This window comes from Lycorma delicatula, chromosome 4, assembly GCF_047948215.1.
Source record: "Lycorma delicatula isolate Av1 chromosome 4, ASM4794821v1, whole genome shotgun sequence".
Lineage (NCBI taxonomy): Eukaryota > Metazoa > Arthropoda > Insecta > Hemiptera > Fulgoridae > Lycorma > Lycorma delicatula.
In genome coordinates this window covers 88,198,050-88,220,186 of record NC_134458.1, presented here as the reverse complement: position 1 = coordinate 88,220,186, position 22,137 = coordinate 88,198,050, and the positions used below count along the sequence as shown (strand labels likewise).

General features: G+C 29.8%; 1 protein-coding gene across 14 annotated transcripts in view; it reads left to right on the top strand.

Annotated features, from left to right (window-relative positions):
• GlcAT-P (Glucuronyltransferase P) overlaps window positions 1-22,137 on the top strand; it is a 764,160-nt gene that overhangs the window by 628,167 nt on the left and 113,856 nt on the right. For 11 of the 14 annotated variants that reach the window (XM_075363537.1, XM_075363548.1, XM_075363547.1 and 8 more), the window contains one exon: window positions 13,735-13,785. The exons of the other annotated variants lie outside the window; for them this stretch is intronic. The gene's annotated coding sequence lies outside the window, so the exon portion shown is untranslated. The remainder of the gene's footprint in view (window positions 1-13,734; window positions 13,786-22,137) is intronic. 14 annotated transcript variants of the gene reach the window in all.

Genomic DNA, 22,137 nt, shown 5'->3' with positions numbered 1-22,137 from the left:
TGTATATTAATTTTTTTATTTTATAGTACTGGAAAAACGTGAGACGGTTAAAAATAAAAATGTAAAAGATAAGTCACCTTCAGTAAATACATGAAATAAACTTTATATCGTGCTATATAATGTCTAAAAACTTTTTTTCTTTTGAAGAAAATTATTTGTTACTTTGTCAGAGGATTGCTGTTGTAGTTATCCACGAGTGAAAGGTAAAGGGAGTGAGGTGCTTAGAGAAAGGGGTACAAGAAAACATTAACAAGATTTACAACCTTCGATCTGAAAGGTGAAGGCCAAAAACTTTTCTCTTGATTAAAATGTGGTATAATTTGATAGCGCGTTCACAACCGTTTTAAGTGAAATAGATCACATCGATTACGTGGACTTTGTTATCTATATTTGGACTTTGTAACTTATCAATAGAAATCAAAGTTAAAGTAATTTAATTCTTTAAATTTACCCTAAAAATAAATGAAATAATTTTCATAAAAACTAAATTCATCGCAATATTATTAATTATTTTTTTAATTAAAATTTTATGGCAGTAAATATGATCTTCCTCTAATAGAACTTCTTGTTTTATATAGACATCAATTATATGTAGCCTGTTTATCGATGTCTTTATACAAAAATTACAACGTTATATTAAATTATGTCTGTTATTTTAGGAATGTTAACGGAGGGTCGGATATAATTCCGAGATATTTAAAAGGAGGGAATATACCTGATTTTTTAAAGATTTTGTTAAAATACAGGATTTCTATTAAAAAAATTAGATTTTCAGATATATTTTTATAATATCCAAAATTGATTGTGTGGCTTTGTCTCCTCCTACATTTTTAATGTTTTCTTAGATCTTTAATTACTGTACTGGAGTGAAAAACAATTTTATTGATAATCATTTTTACTTGAATGTAAAAATTTCAGCTTTAGATTTTTTGAAACAAAACTAATACTTTGAAAATTTTTTAAGTAAATTTCTTGAAAATAATTTTCTAAAAATTAAATTTTAAATAATCATATGATGTAGGAATTATAATCGAATTTTTTTCAATCAGATCGTATAATCAATCGGTTACAAATTACCTAACATGTAAGCGAAGCTACTTTCATAAAAAAACGAATAACCATTCTCAAAAATAACAAGATCCCGTACCAGGCTTACTAGAAAAAGTAAAGATGTTAATAACAACTCCCGTTACCTTCCTAACAAAACTAAACATACTAAATTATCAATATTTCAATATAATAAGACCATTATTTTAATTCTTGCTTCATTTTCCTTAGAGGTATATTTCAGGAAATATGAGGGAAAAATCATAATTTTTTTTTATTCCGTCCATTTATCACAGCTAGGGTATCAGAAAAGAAGATGGTTACATCATAATGTTACCTCCCCCATCTGTCGTTTTCTCTCTTCTATTCCCTCCTACTCCATGATATCAGCAGTTACTTCGTCAAGTGTAAGCAAGGGTTTGTTTCGCTCGAAACGACTGACAATAATGAAGATGGGAGGGGTGAGAAGGTAGCAGTGCTACGTACACATGAATTGACATCACGCAGAGTACATTAACAAAAATACACGAAGAAATAGGGGATTTCTCTTCGCCCTTTAACATAAAGTAATAGTAATTTAATCGCGGTTATTTTGATCTTTAAAGAGTTGAAGATTGTAATTTACCGCTTGTAAATTTATTCCATCCACTAACATTTATACGTGAAACTGCACCTAACCAAAACTACAAATTTGTCAGTCTATCTACTCTTTTTACTCGGTCTTAAATCTCGTTCTAAATCGATGTACAACCTACACAGTTTCCTTAACATCTTTTTGGTTAATTCTATCTTAAACAAATGTTTATTTGTTTTTTATGTACAGCTGTTAGTTGTGTACGTTTAATAATTCGCAAAAAAGTCTTAATCATGAGATACAAAATATATAATGAGTTCCAACTCGCGGTAACGTGATATATCACGTATCAAGTCACGTAAATAAAAATTACATTCAGAAACTATTGAATAATAGGGTTTACCGAGATAGTTCTGAAGGAAATTTGAGTAAAAATGAATTATTACGTAATACATAGTAAAAATCATTTATATGAAAATAACAGAATTCTCTAAGTTTGGGCTAAAGTAATCATTGAAATTCAAAAAAGGTATAAGGTAGAAGACTGTTTCTTTCTTCTAAGTTATTCACAACCGAACTCCAGAGTCAGTATTCAATGAAGTAAAATATAAGGAACAGGAATAACACTAAATGATAAATCACCATTATATCTGAGGTTTACAAATGACATAACCTTTCTCTTCAGAAATTGCAGTTGATCAGCAGGAAATATTTTACAAGTGAAATAAGCAAATGTAAAATCAAAAATCATAAAACCCGCAAGTGTTCTAGATAATATTAAATATCGATTATAAAATTTACCCTCAATTAAATATAATATAAAGATAACAATATCGTTGTTATTAATATTATTATTAAAATCCGGCAACTTATAAAAAAAAAATAATGATAATAAAAAGTCTGAAAAAATAATATACACATTCACATCTATTAGATATTTTAATTGTTACGGTTGTAGATAACCCCTAACATAAATAACATTAACACTAATGTAACATTAATAATTAACACTAATAAAAGACGCTCTCATCACTAACGAAAATAGTATATAGATTATCAATAATAAAAAACGTTAGTCTCACCAGAGAAAATGAGGAGAAAAGTAGTTTCCGGTGCCTTTTTCAATGAACAAAATATATTATTGCATATTAGCGCAACTCATCGAATTGTAGGCGAGATTCAGACATTCAAATGACACCTCCACTCTATTTAATAAATGAACTAGATTTAAATTACGTCATTACTCTAAAAATAAAAAAGCTTTGCTTATTATAAATTATAAACGCTTAATATTTTTTTGAAAAAATACTATAGGAAAAATAAATGTTCATTCTTTCTAAAATTTAAAAAAAATTCTCGTTTGTAAATATAGTAAAACTTGGTTATAAAACGAGATTTAAGGGCAGATCAAATATGGTCGTTATAGCCGAGTGCTCGTACGGTTACCACCTCGTAACCGTAAATTTTTACGCCGTCATTATCTATTATAATACAAAAAATATAATATATACCTGAGAAGAAGCTGTTTTAAAATAAAATATCGATGTGTTTTGTACTATAGACTAACAAGTAAAATTTAAGTAAATAAAATGTTTAGACTAATAGTTTTTTTGCTTTTAACCAAAGCTGTTAGCATTCAATGAATTAGCAAAAAAAAACCGTAATAATTGTGCAGTAAAACTTACCAAAATCTTCGAGGAAAGTAACAGATGAACACCACACAAACATTTCTGTCACATATTTTTACGTACAAACTGTATTTATTAGTTCTAAAAAATCATTCTAATCTATTTTTTCTTCATTCTAACAGAATACGTTAAAACTTAATTGATCATACAAACTAATGAGTCTTAAAATAATCGTTTATTTTTGTTTGTTTAATAATCTTTTACCTGTAATCATCAAAACAGTTTTGTAGTTTATTCAAGTACTTCACAAATTCATGACTTACATTATTAGTCTCACTAAACACCGTTAATTTGTTAAAACTCACTTGGCGTCAATCATTGATACGACTGGGAGAGTAGTAGATTCATCGTTTTCAGTTTCAACTTTGCTATAATCTGCACGACTACGAGTTACCTCAGTAATAATGTCTTCATCAGTCAGAATTTCTGTAGTATGTACGTCGTCATCGGCTGTTGCGTAGTCATTTATTGAGTACTCTTGAAATACTGATTTTTTTGTCGAGTTAAGAGTTTGAATCTATTCTGAAAGTGACATATTGTCTTCGTCATGGTATTCTTCCGTCGAAATATGACGTGAAATGAGACCGGATTTTTTAAAATTGTTTTGAATTGTAGCTTGTGCTACGTTACATCAAGCTCGCTTCATAATGATAGCGTATAAAACCGTCATTTCAAATTCTTATTTTCATCCATGTTCTCAGTAAATCTTAAAAGCATTAATTATCGATCAATAACAAATTTTTTCTGTTATATTTTGCAATTCCAAGTCCCATTTATGAATGTCTTGTTCAAAAATCATTGAAGTCATCCTTGCTTTAGAATTAGACACGTAATTGATGGTAAGTTTATTTACATTCCTAAAACATCTTGGATTTCCATTTACTTTCAAGAATTCTTTAAGATTCTTTAAAGTTTAATTAACTTGACGGAAACTTTAAAGTTTCCGTTTTTCTGTCTCATTCGAATTTGAGCATAACAAGATCGTTAGCCTGACCTTTGACTGTTTCCCACCAATACACTTTTCACCTTTAAATTTAAAAGTTTTGTCGGGGGTTAATTTATAAAACAAGCAGGTTTCATCGACATTAAAAATATCCTTTTCATTATAACCCGATTTAAAAAGTAGCCGATTATCATTCACCCATTTGCTCACAATTGAACTGTCTACGCTGTTAGCTTCCCCATTAATTTTTGAAAAAAAAAAAAAATCTGATGTCTGTTTTTAAAACGGTCTAACCATCTGCTGCTACAAACGAAATCTGCCTAGCCGAGATGTATAGCGAATTTTCAAGCTTGCATTTTTAAAACTGGACCACAGGTAGGTATATTTTCGCTTCTTTTCACTTTAAACCATGATAAGAGGGCACTATGTAAGTCGTCTTTGTCACATAGCCTGAGTTTTTTGCTAGCGTGTGATTTTTTCAAAAGGACTCGTAAGTTTCTGGCAATTCTTCCATACTGTGTGTGAAGAAAGTCCATGGTTTATGAAAACAACTGAATTTGACAGGGCTCTTTCCAGTTTAATAATTTGGATTTTATCACTCACGGACAGTTGTTTCTTTTTGACGCCCGGCATGGTTCATTACAATTGACCACACGGAGTCAATAGAGTACACTTTTTTAAAAATACACTGCACAATTTTTTTTAGCAAGAAATACTAAAATAAAAACGTATTCACTGACGCGACTACAGTATTACTGTACTGTATTTGGCTACTGGGTATCCGATCGATCACTTTAAAGCAAAGCTCTTTGTTTAACTGATTCTATGGTACAACTGTATTTTTATACTGAAAATTATGACAACTGTATTTACCAGTAAGGATAAGACAGGTAAAATTTATCTTTAGCCACGTCCCTCTTCAGACTTTCATTTAAATCGTTTAAAATGTGTTATAGAGTTCGATGAACCTGTTTGGGTGATTTTGACGATCATTGTTTGGCCCCAGTCTTTCCTGGAATTTTGCAAACAGAAAAACGCGAGTAATTAAAATACTGTAACCTCCAGCCTTTGTAGTACCGCAATGGGACCTGTATTGTACATACTGTACAACATCCTGTTACAAAACTTTTGTTCACCTTTCAAACCTGACCTGTACCAACCTAACATAAAATGTCATAATTTTTACGTATAAATCATAAATATGTATTTTATGAATAAAAAAATGGAATTTCCCTTGCGTTGAGATTATTTGGTTGTTATTTAACTTTTTTGAATTACAGTATTTTAAAAAATGAAAATGCTCGTAATAAACAAGTAACGATGCGTCGATACCTTGCTAAAAGCAAGTTAATTTATCATTAACGAGATAGAAAACCAAACAAATTCCGGAGTTGTGCTCGTTACAACATGCGAGCTCGTTATTCGAGGGTTCCACTGTATTAACGAACTATACGACTTATAAACACTTTGAAAACCAAGTTTGTCATAAAATTGCAACTATGTAAAGAAATAAATTTAAAAAAAGATATTTAAACAATGAGTTTTCTTTAAAACGAAATTGGTCTAAAAAGTAGAAAATAGTTTTTCAGTGATTATAAGATAGTCAAAATAATTTTCAACATTTTTTAAAAAGAAAACCATTCTGCGTTCATAAAATATTACTTTGTCTAATCATTTAGTTTATGTTCACATTTTTACCTTTGTTAATTCTCACAGAACACCTATTCAAATTCTTCAGTAATATTTTATGAGCGCACAATGATTTTTTTTTACAGATGTTGAAAACTATTTTGATTATCTTATAATCACTGAAAAATTATTTTCTACTTTTTAGAGCAATATCGCTTTAAAAGAAAGCCATTGTTTTAACTTTTTTTTTTTATTTATTTTTTATTTTTTCTCTCGCCCGCACTTATTCATTCAAATGCCATCAATTCGTTCACATTGGTTTATAATATTTTCTCATTCTAACTAACTCTACTAGCGCTGCGTAAAAAATAAAGTAAAAAATCAACTCTCGCCCGCTTCACCTTTTCACTTTCATTCGTTCGCTTTGCGTGATATTTTTTACACACTTTCTCCAACCGTCTTTTCGTTGTGTTGCAGTTTCTTTTTGTTTTGTATTCTTTGGTTTCATTTTTTGTCCCCACGAGAATCTTTACTATCCTCACACAAAGAAAAATGATTTTATAAAATAACAAAAGACGGGATGACAAATGATTTTGTTATAGTAACAGTATTCATTTACTTAGATAACAAATCGGTTTGTTGTCGAAACAAAATCAGATAACTTACAGTAAAAAATCAGTAACGATAGGTTATAATAGCAAATCCATTTAGTTATCGTAAACAAAATCGTTTCGCTGCCATAACAAACCCTTAGTTACCGAAACATATGATTTGTTATCCATGTATAAGCAGAGAAATATGTTTTCACAATGTCCGCCGTATCGAATTTAGAACGACATTAAATAATTTCCGCCAGATTGGATTTAGAACAATATTAAATATGATATATTGTCATCAGAACCAAAGCTGTGTGCAAAATTTCAGCTTGATTGGATAACGGGAAATGTGTAAAATTTTAATTACTAAATTTGACCTGTACAGGATTTCGAACATAAGGAAACCATTGAAACACGATTGTAATTTTTTTAGTAAATCGCATTAAAATAGCTAGTTTTCATATTGTAATAAAAAGTAGTATCCTACTATATGTCTTCACTTAAGTCACGTTAATTGATGCTACTCAGACCCTTTAGAGAGTTAAATGAGTGAAATCTAGTTAAAAATTTCGCAGAAAATAATTTTTGTCTGTAAAATATTTGCATCAAAATTAATATATCTATTCTGAATTCATAATATCACTGATTCACAGGAAGTAAAAAAAATAAAAATAAATAAATATAACATACTGGTCAAGTTACCAGTTTGACCTTCTTCGTAGAGGAAAATATTTTTGCACGTTACAAAAGAAATCATAAGGGCCTAATATAACTTCAACTTTACTTTTGTATCTATTTTACTTTTAAAGAAACTTTTAAATATGTTTATAGGCGTTTATTTTTATAGTAATTACAATATGTTATCAAAAAAGCTTATCTTTGACGAGTTTTATGTATCATGTAGCACTTTTCGTACAACACGATAAAAAAAGAAACAAGTTTATAGAGTGTGAAAAATTATTATTTTTGTTAAAATGCGTCATTCAAGTGAAGTGCAGTTTATTTACAGAAAACCTGTAGAACTTTTGTTAAATGTTTGTATTAAAGATTTTTCCTTATTTTTTGCCTATTTTTCTGTTGGTATAAAATCAACAAGTCTTAATTTTGTTAAGAAAACATAAAAGAATTTACTGTTTATATATATATTTAAAAACCAGGTATCGTCTGTAATTTAACTATTAAAAAAATAATTAGCTGGTTTTAATATGGAGATCATTTAAAAAATGATTTTTAAAAAGTTCTCAGTAAAGATAGGAAAGTATTTTATTAAAACATCTGTTGATAAATCACATCCTTCAACATCGCGGTAACACTGTATATGTGCTATAAATGTATACTACTTATAATTTTAATTAAAAACAGAAAAAAAGAGTTTTGAAGGAAATAATCTCCATCAAAACTGCTAAGAATTTTGGTTTCTGTTGGACGAAAGTAGTCAATTCCGATAATCTTATAATACAGTACCGATTTCGCTTACGTATTTGATGCTCTACGATGCTCTCTCTCTCTCTCTCTCTCTCTATATATATATATATATATATATACACATAACTGGGATTCAACTAACGGGGATTCGCATAGCATTATTCAAAAATAACAGTGCCTTATTGAAACCGACCTTCGAAAAATGTATTTAAACAACGTGAAGCCAGATAAAAATTAATTAATATATATAATTAAAGATTTATTTGTTGTTAAATAATAATTTATTATATAATTTCTAAATGAAGGAAATCACGAAATACAATGCTGAAATTTCATTACTCCTAAAAACCGATGAAAATCAGGGTAAATTTATGTACAATTTACCGTAGTTTCTACAGATTTTTTCAACTAGATAACACAAAAAATAATCTTTTATGAAAATTATCCTAAAAAAAATTAATTTATTCCATTAATTCCCAGTAAGTAATGTATTATAAGATTATACGAATTGACTGTACTCTTGCCCAACAAATAACCGAGATTCCTAGCAGTTTTAATGGAGATTATTTTCTCCAAAAACCTTCTTTTCCGTTTTTAATTAAAATACAGATTATGACTCTTCAAGTATATATAAATATTATATATTTTATAAAAATATATAATTTTTTTTACATTAAAAATACCTTTAATTTTGAAAATGTTTATATAAAAAAAAATCCTGTTTTTACCTGATTGAAAGTGTTTTTCTTAGCAGAAAATATAACTATTCAATTTAGTTTCATAAACTTAATTTAAACCAGCTGAAATCTTGATGATAAGAAACCATTATTTTCAATATCATTAATTTCTCAATCGTACATCGTAAAATCGTTGATTTTAATAATTTTTTTTTTGCGTTAAAGAATAATAAATATTTGATTTTATTTTGAGAAATAACAAGCGATTTTCAAATAATATTTTTTTTACAAAAAAATAAATACACTGTTGTTTGTAAATATTTCCTGTAATATTAAGTACATTTTGAAACATATTAACTGAAAAGACTGCACATTGGAGCACTATCCAGTCCAATTTTATCAATTAAAAAAAAAGCACAGTTTCAGATTTTTTTGAAGAGTAGCTTGATAAAGTTTTGAATTACTTAAAATAACTTTTTCCTTAATAACAACTATTCGCCCAGTTCAGTTTTATTGCGAGTAACATTTTAGAGAAGATATTACTTATCTATGATAGCAGTACTTGTACCAAAAAATTGACACCTCTTAAATACGGTCTGTTTAAAATTTTGAAAATAGTGATCTCAAGCTTATTATTAAAGAAAAAAATTAAAATTTATTTCTGTTTTTACATATTATTATTTAAAATATACAAGAAACTTTTTTTATAAGAAAAATTTATTTAGTTATCGCAGATTTGAAAGTTTTACTTCAACTTTTAACGTTAATAAAAATAAAAAAAAATCAGTAATCATTGGCGTATCAACAATCATCAGTCATATTGCGGATATAGTATTGACAAAATCATGATCGATAAAAATTATTATCAACGTGACAGTATGTAAAAAAAGGGGTAATTGACGATACAAATCAGGTGTTTTTTTTTTTACCGTTATTATCTTTTATAGTTATTTGCACCAGATTTAATGGAAATTTCATGTCACTTTCCTATTTGTTCATCAATATAAATGTTATAGTAATAGAAATAAACGTTCTAATAAACATATTTACAAATACGCGTATATAAGATATATTAATACTCACGCACTCGTATAAAGCGTTTTCTGACTCATTAAGCTCAAGTAAATTTCTATTCTCAGCGGTTGTGAATGTATTAATATAATGAAATTCATAAAATAGTTATTTTTGAATGTCATATTCTTTTACAATCTCAAATTTTTTAATTTTAAAAATTTAGAAGTATTTTAAAATTACATATCTTACATCAATTTACAACAAAAAAAAATCCGTACAATAAATATCGGTAATTTCGGAGCAGAATATAATTTCTACGTTGGTACGTTTCATAATAACTCCATTGTCAAAACTTATTGTTCTCTTTTATATGCTGGCACATTGGTATAATTTATTATAGGTTATCGGTAAATCTTTTTTGTGGATTTTGGCCTGTTCTGATAAATGGTACTCGGATTCCTATTAATATACTTGTAATCATTTTATTTAATTAGATTTTTCATAACTCCTTTCTGTTATATTTCGGTTTTATTTTTATTTTCTATTGTACATTGAGTTTTATTTATAAATTCTTCTGTTTTCATTATATAATTTTCTTTTTTCATAACTACTGGATTTCCTTTATCTGATTTTGTAACTAGTGCCTTATTTTCTTTTAGTTTCTTTTTTATTTTTTCTGTATTTTTGACTTCTTTTACATATATTTCATTTTTGTTGGTTACTTTTTCAATTATTTTTTAATAGTTCTGCTGCTAAATGTCTTGCATGCGTCTGTTCTTCTATCTCTATCATTTCTGTTACATTCTCTGTACCTATAATTTTTTTTTCAACATTTTTTCAATTTTATAATTTTTATATTATATTTTAGTCCTTTAATTGGGAATTAATATAATTATATTAGCTATGTTAACAATTCTTTGGTGGAATTTAATTTTTGTATTTTTTCCCGTTCCTATTTTTTCATTACGTTTGGTTAGCCTATCCAATTTTTTTCTTAATTCCTGTATATATTTCTTTGGTTTCTTTCTTTATAACACTTTTCATTTCTTCTGTTATAATATCTACTGTATCGACTAAACAGTGTTGGTTAAGTTGCAAGTGTAAATGTATTAATTCTTTATTAAAATTTTCCTTTTTTAAATATAAATTTTTAATTTCCGTCTTTACCTAATTTATTTTTGCCTTTTTAATTGCTTTCTTTGCTGCGTAACCATATTTTTAATTTTAGTATAATTTGGTATTACTTGATTAAAAATACATTGTTTATTAAACCATATGTTCGCTAATGTCTTATGGAACTTTTTTAATGTGTATTCAAATTTCTTTACTATTCTGATCGGGTTAACGTCGTTAAAATTATTATCATTATTAAGATAATAATTATTACTGTATTTTCTGCTAAAAACATTGTGACTTCTATGTTGAGTACTGCTTACGTTTCTTAGCTTCATTATTTTATTATATGTTTACGCGTTTCGGAATAACTCCATTGTACTGTATATTACAATAAGTTTTGATAACGCAGTGGTCAGATAAGTCCTTTCCAATTCCAAAAGTTTTTCCTGACGCTTGCTAATAACAAAATTTATTACCACTTCGGTGATTGTAATATGTTATTGATACTTCTGCTTCTAAGCTTGTAGAAATTTTTTCAAAATAATTCATCAAAATATATTTCTCCTTCAATTCGGCTACTAAGTTATATACTTGTACAACCAGAAGAAATTAAACTGTAATGTTAAAATAAAATAAGTAAAAAAAAAGGAAAATTGGCTTATAATTCCTTTTGGGAGCAGGAAATGAAAAGAGTCAAGATCTACTTTAGTCGGTTCACAAGCTTTCTAGAATAGATCTAATCTTCCTACTGTTTCGTAAAGGATTACATACCCGCTAGTCCCCACTCCCGAAAAAAAAGAAAGAAAAACGGATCGCAAGTGAATCCACGTATAGTGGTTTAGTATATTCTGCGGGTTACTAGAAATAGCTCCTGATCCCACTGGGATAAACCTGTAAAAGCTACAGAAAATTTAAAAAGTCGGGAATATGATTTCGAAATAAATCTTGCCTTTTTTTGGATTATTAGAATATTTTTGATTCCGTAAAGAGAGCTAAATTTTGAAATAATATAATTTGCTAGACTGATAATGGTTATTTACAAACTTTTTTTTTTTTTTACCAGTCAAGGGTAAGATTAAAATTTTAAATATAGTCATTTTGATGAGATTTTTATAAAATCATTATTTATTTAAAATAAAATCCCCACAAAAATTGTCAATTGTCAAAAATTGTCAAATCCTGGAGTAAGTATCAAATTTTAAATGTAAGTTATAATAAAACTTTTTTACAGGTCACAATGTCATAAGAAAACTGATTAAATTTCAGTTGATCTGTGGAAAAATGAACAACTTTTGTGACATAATGTAGGAAAAGAAATTTTTCTTTAGCTGTAAAAGTTACTAATTTGCCTGATTTAACATTGTGATGTCCCATAAAGCTTTTATGATGGCAATGTCTACAAACTATTCATAAATTTTATACGGCATCCTTTTGTTTACATATTTCAGTAGTTTAACAAAATGAATATAATTTCTGGCTTTAATGACAGTAAAATCTAAGGGATAAACAAGTACATTTAAAAAACAAAAATACTTTTCAAACTTAGAGGACCTTCAGAACTTTCAGACATTTTAAAATCTCGACTCGTTTATTAAATAACACCGCTAAATTTTCAGGATGCTATAACTCAAAAGATTCTACGGGTTACGGAACCACAATTTTTTCAAGATGTAAAATCGATCACTATTAAGTTTTTAAAATCTCTTGACATTAGTTTCATTCCAAAGTTGCTAAAATACTTTTGAAGATTTTTATTTCTGTCTGAGCAAAGCAAAAATTAATCTGATCAAAGCAAATATTTTATCAGTAATTTCATTCCGAACAACTGTAAATTTTATTATTGTAGATGCCAAAACCACAGACAGTTTAAAAGTTTTTGTATACATTTACATATATATTTCACTTTCTTGTGGACACGGTAACTGCCGTAATTTTCCGCCAATCACTTTCAAATTGATACATATAATATAACGACCCAAAATCTCGGTCGAGTTCGTTAATGACAAAAATCGAACCATGGAGTGGAAATGGGAGGGCTTTTTTGAAAAAAAAACAAAATATCGCTATAACTTTCCTATTAAGTAAAATATCGATTCGTTTAAAGTTCCTACTATTCTTTGGATAAGGGCCTAAAACTTATCTATGTAAGGTTTTTTGATATCACCAACCATTGGCCCAGAGGGTGGACAAAATGGGGTTTCGAATACAAAAAATATCATTCCTCCCTTAACAGACACAGCATCGATCGGTTTTAAGTGGTCGCTAGTCCTTTAAACATTACCTAAAACTTCTGTCTTGAACAATTTTTGATATGACCAACCCTTACGGCAAGGGCTGACCAAAGTTTTGCTGGAATTTTAAGAAGATGGGCTTGTCGTATGCTAAACATTTGAAAATTTTTTTCACTGCAACCATTGTCGTATTGAGTAAATTTGAAGTTTTTCTTAACTTTAAGGTGGAAATCTCTTTTGTCCCCTACTTACCACCGCCTTTCGATGTGTCGAAAGGGGTTTTGTTTTATAAAAATTGTATAGATATCTTTTAATTTAAAACTTGTAATCAATAAAACAAATAAAAAACACACATATATACAAAATAAGATTAAAAAATTGTAAATATACCGAAAATATTTAAAACTAAAAATTTAATCATATTGGTTTTTTGCCTATTACAGCTAATTTAAATCATAATTTATCAGTTATTAATTTTAACTATTAACCTGTTTTTTTTTTGGTTTTTTTTGTCTGTTAAATGTATCTTATTTGTCTATTATCATTGGGAAAGGCCATTTATAAAGAGAATTTTTTTCCTTTTAACTTATCTTAAGAGGCATGCATTATCGAGTATTTTGTCATCACTGTTAAAAGATAACAGTTTTTCATTAAATTATTAATTTAGATTAATATGTTATTCATTAAGTTATGTTTCATTACACAGTTGTTAGTAAATTAAGTTTATAGTAATAATAATAACAATATTTAATGTACATTTCATTCAAATGTTGCAATTAAATTGTTTTTTCCAGTGTCGTAGAAGAAATATTATGAAAATATAAAACTATTTCTGAATAAAAAAGGTAGGATACAATTTATTTTTGCGATATTTAGTTTATAATTTAAGTTTTATTTAAAAATAACTTGTATATGTTTCATTTCTTCTAGTCATGAAAGCCCCTTCATGTTATATTTAGATATAAAAAGTAATAATTTTAAATCAATTTATTATTAAATCTTTATCAAAATTTTAATTCTTAGTTACTTTTTATAATTTTCTGTAATTAAAGAAATAATTTTTCGTAAATGTTAGCCCTATAATAAGCGGTCATTCAAAAGTCGATATACGTTATTAACCAATTTAATAAACTTTTTTTTACTAGGAGAAAAAGCATAGCAGCAGAAAAATAATACGGGCAGCATAGCTACCCGTATTATTTTTCTATTTTGATCAAATTACCAAATAATAAGTAAAAGATTAATCAAAAATATATTTTAGATTGCTATAAAAATTGAATCATTTATAAACGTATATAGTAATATTATTTAGTTCATTAATTATTCAATTAATTTTTGTTTAATTATGGATAAAGTGTATTTTCTCCGATAAATAGTATTTTTAACGGAAAAAATACAATAAATAAATAAAATTAATGTTATAAATTAGTACAACCTCAGTTATTAGAAAGTTATGGAGTTATAAATTAATTATTAAAAAACTGATAAATTTGTAACACGATTATCTTATACTGTGTTGCATATAAATGTCATATTTATTTACTGTTCAGAGCCCATTTTTCCGGAATATAATGAAATATTAAGACTTAAATAACGTTTGTCATTTTTAACTTGCAAAAGTAAAAAATGTTCTTTTGTCATCAGTCACTTGACAGGCGGTTAGATGCATTTCGTTTTTGTTTCCTACTTTGTGCTAATCTTTAAACTATATCGTACATACTTATTATACAGTTATGTGTTTTAAATATATTAGTGTTTGATTTATTTTATATTTACTAACTGATACTTTTCCTTCAATAATCAGTTTAAATAACCTTTAATAATATATATATTTTTTTAAACATTTGTAATTAGACCAAATATATTTAATTTATTTCTAATTTACAGGTAATAAACTAGTGGAAGTTTTTGATATTGTTTTTTACATGAATTTATATCTGTTAAAATTTAGTATTTTCAAATAAAAATGTCTAATGCTGTGTATTATTATTATTTAACTAACTTAAGCAGTTTTCAACTGAAAATTATTGTACGTGGTATTTTAAGGTGTCTTTTATACCAATATTTAATTTTAAATCTTGAACTGTTTTAATAAAAGCCTGTTTAAGTTTTTTCATCATGGAATTATATCTAACGATTTATAACGAAATTAGGCTTAGTTGTTGCTTTTTGGATAAGGATATGGTATAGTTACGTATAGTAACTACAATTTAACCCGATTACCTTATTCATAATAATCCAATAAAATTTTATGGAATGAAAGTATTAAAGCATCGCGTGTAAAAAAAAGCTTAAATCACTAAATTAGACTTATAAATAGATAACTTACGACTGAATTAGAAATAAGATTGAAAATATAAAGCTTATGTACAAGCGATGAGAGTTTATAGTTAGATACAAGCCATCCTGTTTCCTTACTTCTGATACGGTAACAGTGACTTACATCGGTTTTCAGAGTCACTATCTTGTATCGAATATCTTTGCACATGTTTACGACATAGATAAGATACATGGAAATCGATATATATTAGTTCCGTTCCCACTCGCCATAATTAGAAACCATTAGAGCATTCTTAGATTAGAAAAAAGGAGTGTACGAAGAAAAGGTATTTCTCTGGCACTGGCCATCATATAGGCTATCACTCTTTTTTTTTACCTAGGATTTACGTAGGAAAAAGATTGCTTATAATAGATGTTACAGTGATAGAAATATTAAACATTTCTGGCTTCTATCGCTATTAATTATAAATTAACCGGAAATTTATCATACTAGCCGAAGTTTTCAGGGTCTAGTTATTAAAAGTTTTCTATTATTAAAATATAAAATAATTTGTTAATTAAGCTTATTGAATACTACAACATAGTACGCGTTTCCGAGTTGCAATAATATATTATTAAAATTGTTTGAAACTAGATCATTATTTTTAAATTAATAAAAATAGTCATTTCAACAAATGTTTCTAAATGAATCCATAAAGTCACATAATGAAAGATTTCAGTTCTAAGTCAAAAATATGAAATTTCGCGAAATCAATAATTATTTTTATCGCTTACATTATCTAAGTAAAACTTTTACCATTGTCATAAATTAAAGCTTGGTATATTAATGTGAAAATTTACATTCAAATCGATGAAGAAAGTTACAGTTAATCGCTTGTTGTCTTATTTTCACAAGTACGCATGGAATTGATGCTTGTTACTCCTGGGAATGGCAATTCCATTTTCAAAAGTAATTGATTTCTCGTATCTGTCAGGTTGCCTAAAATTGTTTAGTTATATAACTAAGGTATATTAATAAAAAATAAAAAACAAAAAAAAACAATTTAAGGATTTAAAAATTTTTAATTAGACGACATAGAAAGCATATGGAAGAATAAATCTGTTGTATTATGGTTGTGAGAACCATGTAACAAATCAAAATGTATTCATTAAATTTATAATTTTCTAAAAGTTCTTATTTGATATCAAACAACGTTAAAAAACATTTATATTTCATTAAAATAGTCCCATTTTTTCCTGTGGCAAGTAATTATAATTTTGTCTGAAATGGTAATTATTGGTCAAGCAGGGGCTAGATTGTTTCTTCTGAACACGTAAAAATTATGTGTTGCCCTTAGGACTTCAAAGTTATTCCAAAAATAAAACACCTACCCTTAAAGGCATGTGAATTTTCTTTAAGACGCCAAATGTATAAAAAAGCTAATTACATTTTACCTCGCTTTTTAACATTGTGTATTTCATTTGAGCTGTGATTGATAAAATTTATTGTTATTTAAGATAAAAGAGAGTTTTAACCGCATCTAATATTTTTAGAATGAACTTATTTGTGAAATCTGTATAAAAGAAAAACACCGCCAGGTACAGATATCTCATTTAAATTTAAATCGGCCGGTCTGCTACAAGTTTTATTGTGTAAAAGAATTATAAAAAGTTATTTTTTATTTATTATTAAATTAATATCAATTCTATTTTTTGTCTTCCGCCATTAGTCAACTGCAGCCGGGTGACTTAATACGATTATATGATTAGCGTTAGCCAGAAGTAAGCCTCGGACAAGGCCCATCTGGCCAAATTCCGGTTAGCATTGCGTGGAATTACAATAAAAGAGTCACTTTGAGTCACGCATCATTCGGCCAAGAATGCTGGACTTTAGGCTGTTGGAAATGGTGAAGAGTAAACAGCACTATATCTTGTTCCCAAGATCCCACCGACATGCAGGGATAACAGACGGATAGACCTGCGTATGACAGCTGACGTTGAATTCATCAGGTCTGTTACTACTGTGATCGGGAAAGGTCACAACCAATAGTTAAGCATTTTTAAGTAATAAAAATCAGGGCTTAGCGGTTGGCATTTGATTTGATAGAATCCCATTCTTCATACAGTTTGGTGCGACTTCATTTTCATAGTCGTTCGCGCGGGAAAACCAGCAAGGAATCATTTTCTGATCGGATGGAGTTGATATTGATAAGTATTTTAATTTTCTTCCTACCCATTTTTTTAACGATCAAAATTATTCTAAAATAATTCTACACGAGTCAATATAATATATACATTTTCAGTCACACGAATACTTTTACAAATTCTTCCCAGAGTGCGTAAAGGAGATTTCAGATCATAGTCAGTAAATACTACTCGTCAAAGTTTAGAATGCTTAATTGACGCGCAGGGTGGGATTGGATTGTTGGACCGGTGCATGAGTAATCACGAGGAATATCAGCACAAACATACGCTACGCGCAGGCACTTGAGTGAGCTGTAAGGCGAACGTGTGTGTTTTTATAGTGTTCATAAAACGTAGAAACGAACGCAAAACTAACAAGTGCATTAAAGCGATTTGACACTTACAGCGATTTCTTGACACTTACGACGTTTCTCGTGGTACTATCTGTGCAGCAGTGCCAACATTGATTAAAAATCGCCAGGTCGAACTACTGTACATCTTTTTGTTTACATTTTCTAAACATTGGTGTATAATTCATTTTCGGAATCAAAATTTATTAAAAGGCATTCCTCGTGTATGTAGTTTGGGTATTTTTATTTTAATAATGTCATAATTAAATATTTCTCCGTAATATCCTGAGGAATTCATTACAAAATTCTTTAAAACAAAATATTTATGTTGTTTTACCGGAAAAAATTACAGATTTGGAAATAGAACAAACGAAAATAACAATAGTATTTAAACTTTGCATTACATAAGGGAAATTTTTCTATTTACTCTAAATACTTCCTCCATTTGTTGAAGTGGCGTAGAGGGTTAGTTATCTTTCTTACTATGCGAAAATTACACAGTTCGAGATTCAGCTGGAGCAGTTACATTATAACATTAATCGCTATGCGATACTGTCTCAGTACACCATTTTTTTTTTTTTTTTTTTTTTTTTTTTTTTTTTATTAATAATAACCTGGAAAGAAAATAATCCACGAATAATAATAAGGAAGTGAATAATTCACGAAACCCAGATAATCTTGTAACATAATTTTTTGGTATATTCCAAAATATCATATGAATAATTTTCATTTAAGAATTAAGAATAGAATTTTGAGATGTAAATATATTGTATACTCTCTTCTAATGAATTCAATAGAATAATAATGTTTCATTACATTTTAAATATTAAACCGAGCTTAAATCAGATTTTCAATTTGCTGTTTCCTTAGAATTGAATTTTAGATTTTATTTTCTTTTTTTTTTAACAAAGCAGCTCAAAAGACTACATTACTGAACTTCTACTCAGTAATTTGGAGTAAATCTAATTTATTACTGAATTTTATGCAATCCTTATCATTCATAAAATAACAATAATAATAATAAAACATTCCGGTATATATACATGATTTGCTTACAGGATTTTTCTAGATAATGTTTTGAATAATTCATTTATATTAAATAAACGGGTACTGTATATTTTATCTAATCTTATTATATACTTGAATTTTTTAACTAAAACTACGAGTTTCTGTTTATATTGATAAATTTATATGTTTACACGATTACTGATTAAGTAATGGCAAACAACATAGTAAACCATCATGTATAAAACTCTACAAAAAGCTTATTTATTTAGACTATAATATTAAATTATTTATGGTATAGCCTTATTATCTCCTGATTTTGAATAATAAGAGCACGTATTGAAGTTTTCATTAATAATCCGAGATTAATATTTGTAATCTCAATTTATTGAAAATACTTCATTTTTATTTGTATTTAAATATGTACAATACTATGAAGAAAAAAATGATAAAGAGTTGCAAAACTTTACCGGCTTTGTCCATGACAATTTTATTATTTCATTTGTCCATGATATTTTTATTTCAAATACAACAGGGTTTTTAAATATTAATAAGTTAATTATGCAATATTTAGAATACAATTACGAAGAATATCAAAATGTTCAGTAAAAAACTTTGATCTGATTGATCCTCTTGATAGTTTTTTTTTTTTTTTTTTTTTTTTTTTGTTAAAGAGGTGGGGAATCCCATTTACGGACGCTTAAGCAGTGTCGGGCTCGCTAACAGGTGCCGCACGATGTTATTATTATTAATATGCGTTTGTAAACCTGCGCACTACCGACTAAACCGCCACCCCTGGCTACCACCCTTCCTGGAACCGTTAACGAAGCATTCCTTCTGGAAGGGGGTTACACACCCACTCACATATTCATACGTCTTAGTGCAATATCAACAGAAACACATCAGTTACAGCAAAACAACCGCAAACAAGAAACATCACCATACATCAAGTAACTATGTAACTACATACTACACACAAAGAAGAAAGTCACACAATATCTGTGGATGCCAACAGATACGGGAGCGGAGTGTCCGCGGCCTCTTCACGTCAAGGCGACCCCCACATGTACGAGGGACCCCCTAGTCGCTCACTCACGAACCTGTCAGCCCCCGCACTCTCCGACGCCGCCCATTGTTTCGTGACTCCTCCCATGCTTGGAGGTCCCTCATCATGATTTTCACATACGTAGTGATCGCCTTCCAGTTTTCTTTCTTTTCTATCATTATGTCCATCAGCTCCTCAGGCTGGAACATCACTTCCCTACCTAGTACGTCATGTAGCTCTGTCCTAGGTCCTTCGTATCTCGGACAGTGGAAGAACACGTGGTATGGCGTTTCCTCCTCCTCACGTACCGGGCAGTTCTGTTCATCGTCGAGACCGTACTTATGAAGGTATGCTCTGTATCCCCCATGGCCCGCCATAAACTGGGTAAGGCTGTAATCCAGCAAGCCATGAGGTCTCTCTCGCCAGCGCCTTACATCTCTCACCAGGCGGTGTGTCCATCTGCCTTTTGTGCTGCCGTCCCACCGTTCTTGCCACTTGTTCTCCATCTCCTCCGTCAGTGTACGTGTCCATCTTTATCTGTCTGCGGAGGAGAGAACCCCAAGCTCACGTAATCTTTTCCGTACTTCGATTACCAAATCTATCGATTCCCGCAAGTACTTCTATCGCATCCTTCGACACGGTCCTGTATGCTGCGGTGATTCTTAGGCAGCACCTCCTGTGTAAGGACTCCATCATGCCTTTGTACGTTTGGTACTTCGTTACTCTCCCCCATACCTCTGCTCCATAGAGTAGCGTTGAATAAACTACGCTTACAAGTAGTTTCCTCCTTTGTTGCTTCGGGCCATGGCAGTTCGGGAGAAGGGCAGCAACTAACTTCCTTGTTCTTTCAGCTTTTTCACATGCCTCCTTTACGGGTGTGCCGAAACGAAGCCGGGCGTCTATCCAGATGCCTAGGTATTAACCGCCGGTCGTGACACTATTCTTTGTTCTTCTAGTGGTATCACTATGGTGGGTCTTCGTTTGGCCTTTGTGATCACGACAGGTTCTGTCTTTTCGGGCACCATCTGCAGTCCAACTTCGTTCATCCATCCGCTTATTGTGTTGTAAGCATTGGTTATCTTCTCGAGTGCCTCTCTCCTGTTCTTGGCTTCAGCCACGAGGGCCAGATCGTCAGCATAGCCCAGTAAGGAAACTTTTGGGGGGAGCGGGAGCCGGAATACCCCGTCATATTCAATATTCCATAAAGTCGGTCCAAGTACCGACCCCTGCGGAACTCCCCTTTCGATAATTCGTTCCACTATCCCATTCTCCACTTCACAGCGCAATTTACGCCCGGTCAGATACGACATTATAATCTTTGTTATATATGGTGGAACACTGCGTGTTATCAAGGCCCTACTATTGCAGCGTGTGAGACACTGTTGAACGCGTTTCTCACATCAAGAGTCACCAATACGCATAGACTGCCTTTGACCCGGTTTTCTTCTCCCGTGATGATCCCTTCAGCTATTCGATGGACAGCAGCCACTGCAACAAGGGCTGATCTACCCCTCCGAAAGCCATATTGATTCTCGGAGAGGCCACTCTTTTCCGATAAAATAGCCTGTCTACCTTAAAAAATATTCAGTTTTAAAAGTGTAGTTCGGAACGGAACGCAATGTATCGATTTATGTGTCTCCTTATTAATAACGGAACCTGGAAAACTGTCCCTAGCTGTTGGGTCTTTCTTATTATCGGGCAGGTATATATTTATTTAATTTCAGGTATATATTAGTTTTTTTTTATGGAAGGAGTAGGTTTTATACTAAAAACTATTGCGTTCCAATCCTTCAAACCAGAAACTTTTCTCGGGGTGACCTTGGGAGACAAGCAGCTAATGTGCCTTTTTCTCCCGGCATGATTCCCCCTTCAGGCCGTCCGCTGAAGGCCTGTCGGTGCGAACGTTTTTTCGGCTAAGCAGGAATGCTCCTGATGGGGCCCTAGTTGTTGGAGGATACAATGTTGGAAAATAACATTTTTAATAACTTATAATTAATTTTTAATAATAAGTTCAGTACTACATTATTTTACCTTTGAAGCCAAGAACGAGGGTTGGACATTTTTTAAATGCCCGTAACTGCAAAATAAATTATATGTTCCCCCAAGTTTACTTGAACGTTTTTCATTGTTTTAAACTCAAAAATACGCTAGTACAATTTTACAAAAATCTTCTTTGTTCATAAATATATAGCAACATTTAAAATTAATTATCCAAATAAACATCAGGTCGTCTGAAGAAATGTTTCAGACCTTGGAAAGAAGTATAGATTATCCAAGAATCCGTGCATTTGACTTTCCCGTACTGCTTCAGTTTTTACTATTATTTTCTTTCTCTTTAATTTTTCAATAGAATT